The following is a 14,435-nucleotide window of genomic DNA, read 5'->3' on the forward strand; positions in this document are numbered from 1 at the left end:
CCCGTGGATGCGGACTTCTTAGTCGACACCTTCTCAGTAGCCGAAAAACAAGTCAAGACTCTACCGATGCTTAAAGGGGTGCTGAAGCATGCCCAGGAGGTATTCAAGGAGCCCACCCGGGCGCGGGTGGTCAATCCTCGCATCGACAGAAAATATAAAGCGGCGCCCTCGGATCCCACGTATATTAAGGGACACTTACCATTGGACTCCCTGGTGGTGTCCAACGCTCGAAAGAGGGCGAATTCGCAGACTACTGGTGATGCTCCTCCCCCGGACAAAGAGTCCAAGGTCTTTGAGGCATCAGGCAAACGCATTGCTGCACAGGCAGCGAACATCTGGAGGATCTCTAACACTCAAGCACTGCTTGCACGTTATGATAGAGCCCATTATGACACATTAGAGGCCATCCTGCAACACTTGCCTGACCAATACAAGGAGGCGGGGGAGATGCTCATTCAGGAGGGTAAACTCATTACAAATGCATCCATTAAATGTGCCTTAGACGTGGCAGACACTGCATCCAGGGCTATCAATACAAGCGTGTTACTTAGACGCCATGCCTGGCTTTCGGGGTTCAAACCCGACATACAAACAACAATACTGGGTCAAACAGTGAATCCTGACCATCTGTTCGGCCCTGAGGTGGATGCCTCCCTAGAAAAGATGAAAAAAGATACCGAAACTGCTAAGTCTATGGGGGCCTTACAAAGCCAGCAGTTTCGGGGTCATTCCTTTCGGCGCTCCAATTCAAGAGGCACCTCGAGGGGCCAGGCTTCCCAGTCCACGCAATACTACAAGGGTAACACCCAGTCCTCGTATAACAACAACAAGGGCAGGGGTGGCTACAGAGGCAATAATATCAAAGGCAGGGGACGTGGAAACAATGCCTCCAGGTCCACCGCCTCCAACAAGCAGTGACGTCTTGTCACTTCCCCCCGATCACACAACACCTGTCGGGGGGAGACTCCAGCAGTTCCTGCCGGCGTGGAAGTCCATCACCACGGACAGGTGGGTGAGGTCTCTTATCCAGTACGGCTACTGTCTAGAACTTACGTCCATTCCACCGGACATACCGCCAAGAAACCGTGCTATGTCCGACGAGCACTTGACCTTGTTGCAGCAAGAAGTACTGGTCATGCTGCAAAAAGGGGCGATAGAGCTCGTTCCATTGCAAGAACGGGGAACAGGGGTTTACTCCCTGTATTTTCTGATCCCCAAAAAGGACGGATCACTCAGGCCGATCCTGGACCTCAGGCCCCTGAACTGGTACATCAACTCGGAGCACTTCCATATGCTCACACTGCAGCAGGTGCTTCCCCTGCTTCAGCAGGGGGACTTCCTAGCAACGCTGGATCTAAAGGATGCCTATTTCCATATTCCCCTGCATCCTTCCCACAGAAAGTATCTCAGATTCACGATCTTAGACCAGCATTACCAGTTCAGAGTCCTGCCGTTCGGGGTCACCACGGCACCGAGAGTATTTACGAAATGCCTAGCGACTGTGGCGGCGCATCTCCGTCGCCAGCACGTCCATGTCTTTCCATACCTAGACGATTGGCTTATTCAGGCAAAGACGGAACACCAGTGCGTAGACCACGTGTCACGCACTATTCACCTCCTGCACGATCTGGGATTCTCTCTGAACTACCCAAAGTCCCATCTCCAGCCCGCCCACGTGCGACAGTATCTGGGCGCGACAATCGACACTCTGGCAGCCACTGCGCAGCCGAGTTCGGTGAGAATCGCCAGTATCCAGGCACTGATCCAACGATTCAGACCCCAACACTCGCTTCCAGCGAAAGTGTTCATGCAGTTGATAGGCATGATGGCCTCCTGCATCTCCATTGTCCCGCACGCGAGACTACACATGCGTCCGCTTCAGGAGTGCCTAGCACGTCAGTGGACTCAGGCTCATGGGCAACTGACAGACCTAGTGTTGGTGAGCGGTCGGGCGTACAACTCTCTGCATTGGTGGAATCCACAAAACCTTTGCAAGGGCCGACCATTCCAAGAGCCTGTCCCACAGATCATCCTGACAACGGACGCCTCTCTCCAGGGATGGGGAGCGCATGTACTCCACTACACTGTGCAGGGACTATGGACACTTCAGCAAAGGAAGATGCACATCAATGTGTTGGAACTGATGGCAATCTTCATGGCCTTAAAGGCGTTCAAAGTACATCTGTGCAACAAGGTCGTGTTGATCCGGACGGACAACATGACGGCCATGTACTACATCCAGAAGCAGGGAGGTACACACTCTCCACAGCTGTCTCATCTGGCTCAGAGCATGTGGAAGTGGGCCATTCAGAGGAACATCTTCCTCATGGCAGAACATCTCCCGGGCAAGGACAATCAAATGGCGGATCTGCTCAGCAGGCACAGCCATCAGATGCACGAGTGGGAGATACATCCATCAGTACTCCAACCGTACTTCCAAAGGTGGGGTCATCCCGAGATAGACCTGTTCGCCACAAAGGAGAACGCAAAATGCCAAAGCTTCGCCGCCAGATTCCCACACCCCCAATCACAGGGCAATGCGATGTGGATGAACTGGTCAGGCAGATTTGCGTACGCTTTTCCCCCAGCACCTCTGATACCGCTGGTGGCACGCAAGCTCAGGCAACACTCGATGACGCTCATCCTGGTTGCTCCAACGTGGGCTCGCCAACCATGGTACACCACGTTTCTGGAACTCTCCGTGGTACCGCATCAAAGGCTTCATCTCACTCCCAGCCTTCTGACGCAGAGCCATGGCGACATTCAGCACCCAGATCCACAACAGCTCAACCTGGCGATCTGGCTCCTGAAGTCCTAGAGTTTGGCTACCTCAATCTTCCGCCCGATTGCATGGACATCATTCGGGAGGCAAGGAAGCCCACTACTAGAGCTTGTTATGCGGCTAAATGGAAGAGGTTTGTCGTCTACTGCGTGGAGCACAGCATTGACCCGCTAGACGCCTCCATTCAAAACATCATATGTTACCTCTTTCACCTGTATCGTTGTAATCTAGCTTACTCTTCCATCCGCATTCACCTGTCGGCTATGGCAGCATACCTCCAGAATAGGCAGCACCTGTCACTCTTTAAGGTCCCTGCTATCAAGGCTTTTCTGGAAGGACTCAAGAGAGTCATTCCACCAAGGACTCCACCAGCCCCCGAATGGAACCTCAATGTGGTTCTTACAAGGCTGATGGGTCCTCCCTTTGAGCCACTACACTCTTGTGAGCTGCAGTTTTTGACTTGGAAGGTTGCGTTCTTAGTAGCAATTACATCGCTACGGAGAGTTAGCGAGCTGCAGGCGCTCACCATCCAAGAACCTTTCTTCCAAGTACATGCTAACAGGGTGGTGCTCCGCACTAACCCTAAATTCTTACCCAAAGTGGTCTCACAGTTTCACATAAACCAAACAATTGAATTGCCGGTGTTTTTCCAAAACCCAGAGACGCTGGCGGAGCGCATGCTCCACACTCTTGATGTGAAAAGGGCCTTGATGTACTATGTGGACAGGACAAAAGATTTCCGCAAAACCAAACAACTTTTTGTTGCTTTTGCCACACAACACAAGGGAAATGCAATCTCCAAAGCGGGGATTGCTAGATGGATAGTAAAGTGCATTCAGATCTGTTACGCTAAAGCTAAGCGCACTCTCACTATCCCACCGAGGGCCCACTCCACTAGGAAGTTGGGGGCCTCTATGGCTTTCTTAGGTAACATTCCCTTAGAAGACATCTGTAGAGCAGCCACATGGTCTACCACACATACTTTCACTAAGCACTACTGTGTAGACGTGCATTCCAAACAGCAGGCAGCTGTTGGTCAGGCTGTTCTGAAAACGCTTTTTCAGACTGCTGCAGCTGGCACGGGCGGCCGCCGCTAATGGAGGGACTGCTATGTAATCTATGCACAGATATGAATTCAGCAGCCCACATGCCTCGAACTGCAAATGCTACTTACCAGTATGCATCTGTTCTTGGCATGTAGGGCTGCTGACATTCATATCGCCCACCCTCCTCCCCGGCGCCTGTAGCAGCTGCAGTATGTATTCATATACACACATATGCTCATAGCATGGTCATCACTCACTTCTTCACTCCATCTCTGCCAATGGCTAAAAACAATCTGGGGATGGAGGCGATGCCCATGCGCACTGTAGTCCAGGGGAGGAGCCACCTATCTCGTGATACTTCGAAGACTCTTCCAGGACAACAATGTGCAATCATCCGGACCCAACACTAGGTGGCGGACTATGCACAGATATGAATGTCAGCAGCCCTACATGCCAAGAACAGATGCATACTGGTAAGTAGCATTTGCATTCCCATATCACAGATAGACAATGGAAAAGCTTATCCAGAGCTATACATCACCTACCACTACCTGCGACATTGATATTGATGACCGCCGTCAACCCCTTGATACAATGCAACCCCCGTCACATACCCCTAAAAATTTGCAAGACTTGTCTTACTGGGAGGAATTAAACGCTCTGTGCGGGACGACCTTTATTCCAGTAACTTCTCCTTCCCCCGTAAAAGGCCTCACTGTTAACACTCCCGCTGACAGACCTCATGAACTTTCCATACCACCCAATGAGGACAACATCCAGGCAATTGCACTGTCGCAGGGCCAAAGTGTGAAAAGGAAACACGACTGGGTAAACGATCACAAAATCCAACCCAAAATACAAAAACTCTGTATAGATCCCCCCTCGCCTGCCACAAACTCCATCACACCCAGGGGGGTCGCTGTAAGCTTGGAGGACAAAGTATCATCCCCTCAATTGCAGTTACTGCCTCAGTTTGAACTATTGCTAAGATCTGTAATAGCACCCTTGCTAGAACGAATTACCGTTTTAGGGGATAGGCTGACAAGTATAGAGACAGCTATTAAAGCCAACTCTTCACCTGTTATAAAGATGGCGATACCTAACTGTTCCATCTCACAAACTGTACTTGAAGTCCCTTTGGTAACTGACACAACAAAAACTGCTCCAACTGAAAGACAATTGCCCAGCATGTTACCTCCAATTGCTATCAAAACCGCCCACAAATCTTTGTCTAATACAAGAAAAAATGCCCCGATTGAAAGACAGCCCCCCAAGAGACAAACCCCACTGGTCACTAAAAATGCCTCAAAACCTGTGTTAACTAAATACTCTGCTGATAGGGCAGAGCCAAACAGAGTTGCACGTATAGACTTACCTCCGGCAGCCACACCCTTTGTGCTTGTCCTTTCAGGAGTACCGACCCCCGCTCACAGGAAACCCGAGAGTTATCAGGACCTATTACACAAGGTCATCTTCTGGTTAGCTAAAAATAGACCTCTGCCACCCGATAAGGACGGTGGTATCCTGAGTGTTAGAAGGGTGGGCTGGTTAGGGTCATTACCCAAGGACATTCCCGGGGACTTAATCCTTGTTAAATTTGAGAATAGGAACATCGTCCCCTATTTACGATCCTCCCAGCCTCACGAACATGACGGTCCAATCTCCATCTGAGATTTGTATGACTTTTATCCGTGTACCCCACACATCCCCCTATCAAGACCCACAGCAGTATATAATCATTTGCCAGAAAGGGGAGGTATTAGCTCACCTGCCCCCCATAGATTTGACTTATTCTACAAATACAGCAATGTTTAGGAAGTTTTTATGAAGGGCTAAATTTACATTTTAACCCAGTCAGTAACGCGGCTTCTATGTATTATGTATTATGTTTCAAATAAGGAAAAGGTTCCTATTGTTTGGGCATATGTCTTTATTAACTTGTATGTATTTATTTTTCCACGTTCCTATGTTTATATTGTTTTTTTTTTATCTGTATGCTTTTATGGTTTTTAATGAAAATCGAATAAAGCTAAGTGACTGCTAGGTACTCCGGATTACAGTAAGCCTTTCACACTCTACGTTCATGAAAGAGAAGGTTGCGCGTTGTCAGTTTTAACGCAACAATTTGGAGACAATCAGCGGCCATGTGCCTATTTTTCGGCTACATTGAATCCAGTAGCCAAGGCATTGCCTAGTTGTCTCAAAGCTACAGCAGCAGCTTCGATCTCCATTTGTCAATCTGCTGGATTGGCACTGGATAACACTCTTGTTGTTATGGTACCACATGCAGTGGATACTCTTATGAACAGAACGAAAACAAAAGATCTCACGAGTGCCCGCTTGTCTGGGTACGAGCTGACGCTCTTGGCTAGTCATAAACACATCAAGTGGTGTGATACTTTGAATCCAGCAACACTGTTACCCATTCCAGAAGAGAAAGACACCCAAGAACAGCATGATTGTTTTCTCCGTACAGAGGAGGAAACGAAAGGCAGAATAGACTTAAAAGATACACCACTCGTGGACCCGGATGGGATCCTATGGGTGGATGGGTCTTGTTTCAAGCTTCCCAATGGCGAGACGACTGCGGCCTATGCTGTTACCACCTTGTATACAGTAGTGGAGACAGCACGCATTACAAAGAATTCAGCCCAAGCAGCTGAGCTGATTGCCCTGACGAGAGCGTGTGTGTTGGCTAAGGGAAAGAGAGTGAATGTTTACACCGATAGCCAATACGCCTTTGGCGTGGCTCATAGTTTTGGTCGTTTGTGGAAGGAAAGAGGATTCTTTACTTCCCATGGGACTAAGATACAGCATGGTCAGTTGGTGACTGACCTTCTCGAATCACTTGCTTTGCCTACCCAGATAGCAATAGTGAAGTGTAGTGCACATAAAAGGATCACTGATGATGTGGGTCGCGGGAATGCTTTTGCAGATGAGGTAGCAAAAGAAACAGCGAGAGATGCTACAAGTCGCATGTCAAGTCAAAAAGATTTATATAGCGCGCTACATACCCAGAGGGTCTCAAGGTGCTTGAAGAAGGGTGGGGAACTACTTGTCGAATATCCAAGTTTTAAGTTGCTTTCTGAATGCTAGGTGGTTTTGAGTGAGACGAAGGTGAGTGGGGAGTGAGTTCCAGGTATTAGCTGCCAGGTAGGAGAAGGATCTACCTCCCATGGTGGTTTTGTTGATGCGAGGTACGGTGGCAAGGGCTTGGTTGGAGGATCGTAGCTGGCGGGAGGGGATGTAGAAGGAAAGTCGTGTGTTGAGGCAGTCGGGTCCAAGTTCGTAGAGTGCTTTGTGTGCGTGGGTTAGGAGGCGGAAAGTAATCCTCTTATTGACGGGGAGCCAGTGGAGGTTTTTCAGGTGACTAGAGATGTGGTCTTTACGCGGGATGTCTAGTACGAGTCTGGCTGATGCGTTCTGGATGCGTTGGAGTTTTTTCTGGAGTTTTGCTGTGGTACCGGCGTATAGGGTGTTTCCGTAGTCCAGGCGGCTTGTAACCAGTGCATGGGTGACCGTTTTTCTGGTTTCGGTGGGTATCCAGCGAAATGTTTTTTTGAGCATGCGAAGAATGTTGAAGCAAGATGAGACGGCGCTGACCTGTCTGTTCATAGAGAGTGAGGAGTCCAGGATGACGCCCAGGTTCCGTGCGTGGTCCGTCTGGATGGGTGCTTTTCCAAGGGCCTCTGGCCACCAAGAGTCATCCCAGGCGGAGGGGGAGGTACCTAAGATAAGGACTTCTGTTTTGTCTGAGTTCAGTGCTTCATCCACTCGGCTACTTCTTTCATTCCTTCATGTAGGTTGGATTTGGCGGTGATAGGGTCTTTGGTGAGTGAGAGGATCAGTTGAGTGTCGTCAGCGTAGGGGATGATGTTGAGGTTGTGTTGGCGTACGATGGCCGCGAGGGGGCCCATGTATACGTTGAAGAGGGTGGGGCTGAGTGAGGATCCTTGTGGTACGCCGCAGATGACTTAAGTGGCCTCTGACTTGAATGGTGGGAGGCGGACTCTCTGGGTTCTTCTCGTGAGGAACGAGGTGATCCATTCCAGTGCTTTTCCTTGGATTCCGATATTTCTGAGGCGCTGTAGAAGGGTGCTATGGCAGACTGTGTCGAAGGCTGCGGAGAGGTCGAGGAGGATGAGGGCGACTGTGTCTCCATTGTCCAGTAGAGTTCGAATGTCGTCTGTTGCTGCGATGAGGGCGGTCTCCGTGCTGTGTTTGGCTCGGAAGCCGGACTGTGAGGGGTCGAGGGATTTGTTGGTTTCGAGGAAGGCGGCGAGCTGGTTGTTGACAGCTTTCTCGATGACTTTGACTGGGAATGGAAGGAGCGAGATGGGGCGGTAGTTTTTGAGTTTGGTGGGGTCAGCTGTGGGTTTTTTCAGAAGGGCGCTAAGTTCGGCATGTTTCCAGCTTTCAGGGAAGGTGGCGGAGTTGAGGGAGCAGTTGATGACGTCTCGGAGGTGTGGTGCTATGATGGAGTCTGCTTTGTTGAAGATGTGGTGAGGGCATGGGTCTGTGGGGGATCCTGAGTGGATGGAGTTCATCAGGCGGATGGTGTCCTCAGTGGAGATTGGGTTCCAGTCATTAAGGATGTTCAAGGGGGTGAAGGTCCTGCAGAATGTTGGGTGGGTTGGTCTCCGGGTCGGTTGTCGAAGCTGTTGTGGATGTCTGTGATTTTGTTGTGGAAGAACGAAGCTAGGGAGTCGCAGAGGGCTTGAGAGGGGGTGATGTCGTTGGAGTTGGCTGAGGGGTTGGTAAATTCTTTGACGATGTTGAATAATTCCTTGCTGTTGTGGGGGTTGTTATCTAGTCGGTCTTTGAATGCGGCTTTCTTGGCAGATCGGATTAGTTGGTGGTGTATGCGGGTGGCGTTTTTGAAGGCGTTCCTGGTGCTGGTGTTTGGGTCTTTTTTCCAGGCCTTCTCGAGGGAGCGACAGAGTTTCTTCGATTTCTTAAGATCATCGTTGAACCAGGAGGCGTTTTTGCTGCCTAGTTTGATTTGACGTTTTTTCAACGGTGCTAGGATGTCGGCGCTGTTGGATAGCCATTGGGTGAGGTTAATGGCTGCTTGGTCGGGGTTTGAGGAGTGGGCAGGGGGGTTTTGAAGAAGCGATGAGGAGATCTGGTCGATGGTGATTTTGTTCCAGTTTCTTCGCAGAGTAGGTTGAGGATGGTTGTGAGTTGTGGTCTTATTGTAGATAAAGTGAACGCAGCTGTGGTCCGTCCAATGGAGAGTTGTGGTGTGACTGAAGGAGACATGTTTGCTGGAGGTGAAGATAGGGTCGAGTGTGTGACCTGCGATGTGGGTGGGGGTAGTGACAAGTTGTTTGAGTCCGAGGTTGGCGAGATTGTCCAGAAGGGTGGTGGTGTTGCTGTCATTGCTCTTTTCCAGGTGAAAGTTGAGGTCTCCCAGTAGAATGTATTCCTCGGAGGGGAGGGCGTGTGGGGTGATAAAGTCAGTGATGTCGTCGCTGAATTGTGCACGGGGTCCTGGAGGTCGGTAGAGGAGGGTGCCTCTGAGTGTGGTCTTGGGATTGGTGTGCATCTGGAAGTGAAGGTGTTCGGCACTGGCAAGGTTGAAGTCTGAGCTGGCTGAGATGCGGATGGAGTTCTTATGGACGATAGCGATGCCTCCTCCTGTTTGGTCGGTGCGGTCCTTACGGATGATCTTGTATCCTTCCGGGATGGCAATGGTGATGATGAGGCGTTTATCCATGTTTCTGTTAGGAAGGCGACGTCGGGAGAAATGGTGTCTAGTAGGTTCCAGAGGTCGATAGCGTGTCTGTGGACCGAGCGGGTGTTGAGCAGGATGCATTTTAGGTGGTTGGAGTCAGATATCTGTTGTGTGTTTGTGGATGAGGAGTTGTTCTTGGTGCCGTCGAACTTGCAGGAGTTGCAGGAGAAGGGTCCATGGGTGTGTCCAGGAGCGGCTTGGACGCAGTTGGGGAGACGGCCGGGGTTTAGGGTTAAGAGGGTGGTGGCGTCGTATGTAATGCGGGTGGGGTGGGTGGCACGAGGGCTAGGGGGTCTGGCGCTGGGGGCGGTCCAGGCGCGGACGGGCGTAGACGGGCTTACCTTTGGCGCACCTTCGGCGCGACTGGGGCACGAACGCTGCGCGTTAACGCTGCGCGGGAAAGCCTCTGTCATATAAGGATGGTGGAGCGGGCGGGGGCGAGGGAGGATCAATCTGGGAGGCGGGGCGCGGTGGGGAGGCTGGCTGCAGGCACAACAAACAAAATGGCTACGATACCCCTAGTGACACTGGCCGAGATTGGGGCACAGAGGTGGAATGTGCTAACGTCTCGGTGCAATCAGGCCAAATTAAATAAGTTGCGTTCCCAAAAGCAGACACACCCTAGACGTGCAAGTTGTGCAAAGCGCTCTCGGAATACCGTGCAAAGCGCTACAATATCAAGTCACAAAGCAGGCAATGGGGGGAGCGCTACGATATCAGAGGCAGTAACAGTAATAAACATGCAAGTTGTGCAGCGCGATCTCGGAATACTGTGCAAAGCGCTATAATATCTAGGCACAGAGCAGGCAATGGGGGGAGTGCTACGATACCAGAGGCAGTCAGTAATCAGGCAGGCAGTGTGAGCAGCAATGCGGGGCGAGCAGGGAGCGACCGCTTCTCACGGTGCAGCGAGAGAGGTCACAGCGCTATATCCGGCGAGGCAGGGCTTTAAAGTCCGTGGGAGGGAGGATCAATCTGGGAGGCGGGGGCGGGGTGGGGAGGCTGGCTGCAGGCACAACAAACAAAATGGCTACGATACCCCTAGTGAAACTGGCCGAGATTGGGGCACAGAGGTGGAATGTGCTAACGTCTCGGTGCAATCAGGCCAAATTAAATAAGTTGCGTTCCCAAAAGCAGACACACCCTAGACGTGCAAGTTGTGCAAAGCGCTCTCGGAATACCGTGCAAAGCGCTACAATATCAAGTCACAAAGCAGGCAATGGGGGGAGCGCTACGACATCAGAGGCAGTAACAGTAATAAACATGCAAGTTGTGCAGCGCGATCTCGGAATACCGTGCAAAGCGCTATAATATCTAGGCACAGAGCAGGCAATGGGGGGAGAGCTACGATACCAGAGGCAGTCAGTAATCAGGCAGGCAGTGTGAGCAGCAATGCGGGGCGAGCAGGGAGCGACCGCTTCTCACGGTGCAGCGAGAGAGGTGTTGTTGTGTGTTGCAGGCCCTGCAAGATGGGTCAGAGAAGGAGGAATGTGTGAGAACACAATAGAAAGTGTGAGATTGATTCAAGAAGAGGCTACAGAGAAGGAATTGAGTAAGTGGAGAGAAAGTACGGGAATGTTGGACGCGACAGGGTGTTGGACGGAATTGTCAGAACATCAGCGTTGGCTGTTACCAGACGCCTATGTACTGCTTGTAGTTACTATGGCGCATGGTCCAGCCCACATCAGTGCGAAAGGGATATGTAAACCTCTGGCTCCAGTATGGCAGAATGAAGGAATCCCTAAATGTGCGGAAAATGTGGTGAAACATTGTATTGTTTGTTTGATGCATAATCCAGGAAAGGGAACCCCAACTCCGGCAGGTTATTTTGCTCACCATACGTATCCTTTTGAGGTATTAAAAATTGATTACATTCATATGGAACGTTGTAACAACCTTAAGTATGTTCTGTTGGTGGTGTGTGCCTTTTCCAGATGGATAGAGGCCTACCCCCTAAAGGACAATACTGCTTTGTCCACTGCCAAAGTCCTTTTGAAGGAATTCTTCCCGAGGTTTGGTTTGCCGCGAATTGTCTGGCGCGACAATGGAAGTAAATTTGTAGGCCAAATTATGCAGAAGGTGTGTGCGGGTCTTGGTATTAGGCAGAAATTCCATGCGGCAAACCACCCTCAGTCAGCAGGTTTGGTAGAGTGCTATAATGGCACTTTCAAGCTCAAACTGGCAAACATTCAGGCCAGCACGGGTCTTGCTTGGCCCGATGCTTTACCTTTGGCACTCTTATCTACGAGAACAGCTGTACATTCTCGCTTAGGACTCAGCCCATATGAGGTCGTTTTTGGGCGCCCAGCTAATGTCTGGGTAGTTCCTCGACCTAAAAAGTACTCTGATATTCCGTTTCCTATGTTGATTGATTACTTACATAACCTCACCACTAAATTGCATGTTCTTCACCAGCAGGTTGAAAACGCTTTGCCAGAGGCCTCCGCAGATCCAGGTCGGGGACTGGGTTTTCCTGAAGAATTTTCAGCGGAAAAAGAATTTGGAACCTCGTTGGGGGCCGCCTTGGCAAGTTCTTCTAGTGACACGTACAGCAGTAAATGTCGTCGGAAAGAAGAATTGGATCCATGGCGTGCACTGTAAGAGGGTACCTTTGCCTTTGCCTATTGACCAGTCGGTCCCCAAGGGTGTAGGTGATAGTGAGAGTGAAAGGGTCCCACGGTTGGTACCTTTCAGTAGTGCACGTCTGGATCGGACAAGGTATGAAAAAGAAGATGACGACGTGTTGCAAGAAGCTGTACCATCACATTTGCGATTGAACACAACAAACTCAGAGACTTTGTTTCGAGAGTAAACGGTACCTGGCAAGACCCAGTACAACCTAAGACCTAGACCGATAAAGAACAATTGAACTTTTTCTTTTTTCTTTTCTGGTTACACTTTTGAGAGACATTTCTTTTCACTATCCATCAAGTTGCAGGGTCAAAGTAGGAGTCTTAGGTTGTGACCTGAGTAGTGACCACAACTAAGTGATCTAGGAAGATTACCGTGAGCAACGCTTTAGAGAATGAATATTAAATTGCAAAAGAATGATAAATAGCAAGAAATGAAAAGTAAATATAAGAAATTGTTGTTTAGTCCATGTTGTGTAACCTTGTGCATTTTAATATGTTCATGTATTTTATTGGCTTGTGTGGGTTGGGTTGTTCACACTATGCAGCAAGCACCAGTTCCCACTTCTGTTTCTTTGCCTTTTTCTACTACTGCCTCCCGCATCAGTTCCATACACTCCCAGAGCACGAGCAAATTAGGAGAACAGAATACTTTAACAATTCATTCATCCATCTGTTGCATCAGCATCAACTGGTAGTCAATACTACTGACTGTTGGATTTGTGGACTCATGCCTCATAACACAGAGAGAGGGATGCCATATTTAGTCCTTCCGTTTTCTCACGAAGGTTCCGCTTGGGCTTATTTGGCCATGTTTTCCAATGTATACCAGAATCAACTTCGATATCCTCCTGGTGGTCCATATGGTGGTGGAGCAGATTTTAGTCATAGTTCTTTGATAAAGGGAATAGTGGTCATGGCTAGAATTGCCGAAATTGGTAAGATTCCCGTTGATGAGAAACGAGCATATGATGGTTGGAACGTGACTGGTTACGTTACTAGCCTCACAGATAAGGCTAGACGAAGGAGATCTCCACCAATTTGGACCGTACCTCATTAAGGTAATTTATGTTTGCAGATAAATGGTCAAAATATTAAAACCCAACAGGAAAAGAGAGTTTGTTCCCATACATACATCTATTCACCTCAGATTTATTCACCGTTGGTGCCATCTCAAGGCGCATATTTTGTCTGTCACGACAGAGCCTACACGTGGTTTCCCACCTACTTTTCAGGAACGTGTTATGTGGCTTTTCTTCTCCCTCCGACATACACTGCTCCTTCAGGTCATCACAGAAAAAGATATGGCAGAGGGGTTATGGATTCCAAAGACACAACAGGACAAGAAGGAGGTGACTTTATCAAAGGGTTTCTTCCTTTCTGGGGCCCAATGGCCAATAGCAGAAACATTAGACATAGTTCGTGTTGTTGAGGCTACCATAAATGTGACTTCTGGAGCCTTGAGTAATCTTCAGGCGGACCGCCTTATTTATGACTTTGCAGAACCGGATGGTTCTAGACATTGTACTTGCAGATCGTGGAGGAGTCTATAAATTGATCGGGTCTAGTTGCTGCATTTATGTTCCTGATAATGCCCCTACGGTATACCAAGCCATTTCTAAATTGCATGTAATTTCAGAGTCTATTCACCAGGACACAGGATATTGGTCTGTGATGGTATGGTTTTGGGGACTACTGTCCACATGGGGATGGAAGGTATTAACCTTCCTTGGAATGGTTTTGGCCATCATTTTCTCTTGTTTTCTTTGTTTACAGTGTGGCCCTGCCATCTGCGGTCTTTGTGCCACCATGTGTGTCCCAAGGCCTGTGTTACAGAAAACAAAGAACATTAAAATTATGTTGCAGCAACAGCTCGACAACCTCATGGCCATTGACATTGACTCAGACTAACTTGAGTCCTTTGTGTTTTGCCTGAGTAATGGCAAAAGGGGGTCTGAGGTTCTTCGGTTTTCGACTTCGTCCCGTATTCGGCCGCCATTTTGTGTCCCGTCGCCATTTTGTGTTGCCCTCACTCAGGCAGCACGGCGAACTGAGTGTTTTTGCCTTTTCCAGCTGCTACGTGTCTCTTCTGTTAAAAAGTAACCCCCTGCCCTTGTTTATGAAACCGATGTCCGGGTCTGGCCGAGTACACTAATCCATATCTAGGTTGATTGATCCCTGTCTCGATTGATTGTTTGGCTTCCCCTATTCTTTCCTTATTTTATCTTATCCGACTGGCC

This window comes from Lissotriton vulgaris, chromosome 10, assembly GCF_964263255.1.
Source record: "Lissotriton vulgaris chromosome 10, aLisVul1.2, whole genome shotgun sequence".
Lineage (NCBI taxonomy): Eukaryota > Metazoa > Chordata > Amphibia > Caudata > Salamandridae > Lissotriton > Lissotriton vulgaris.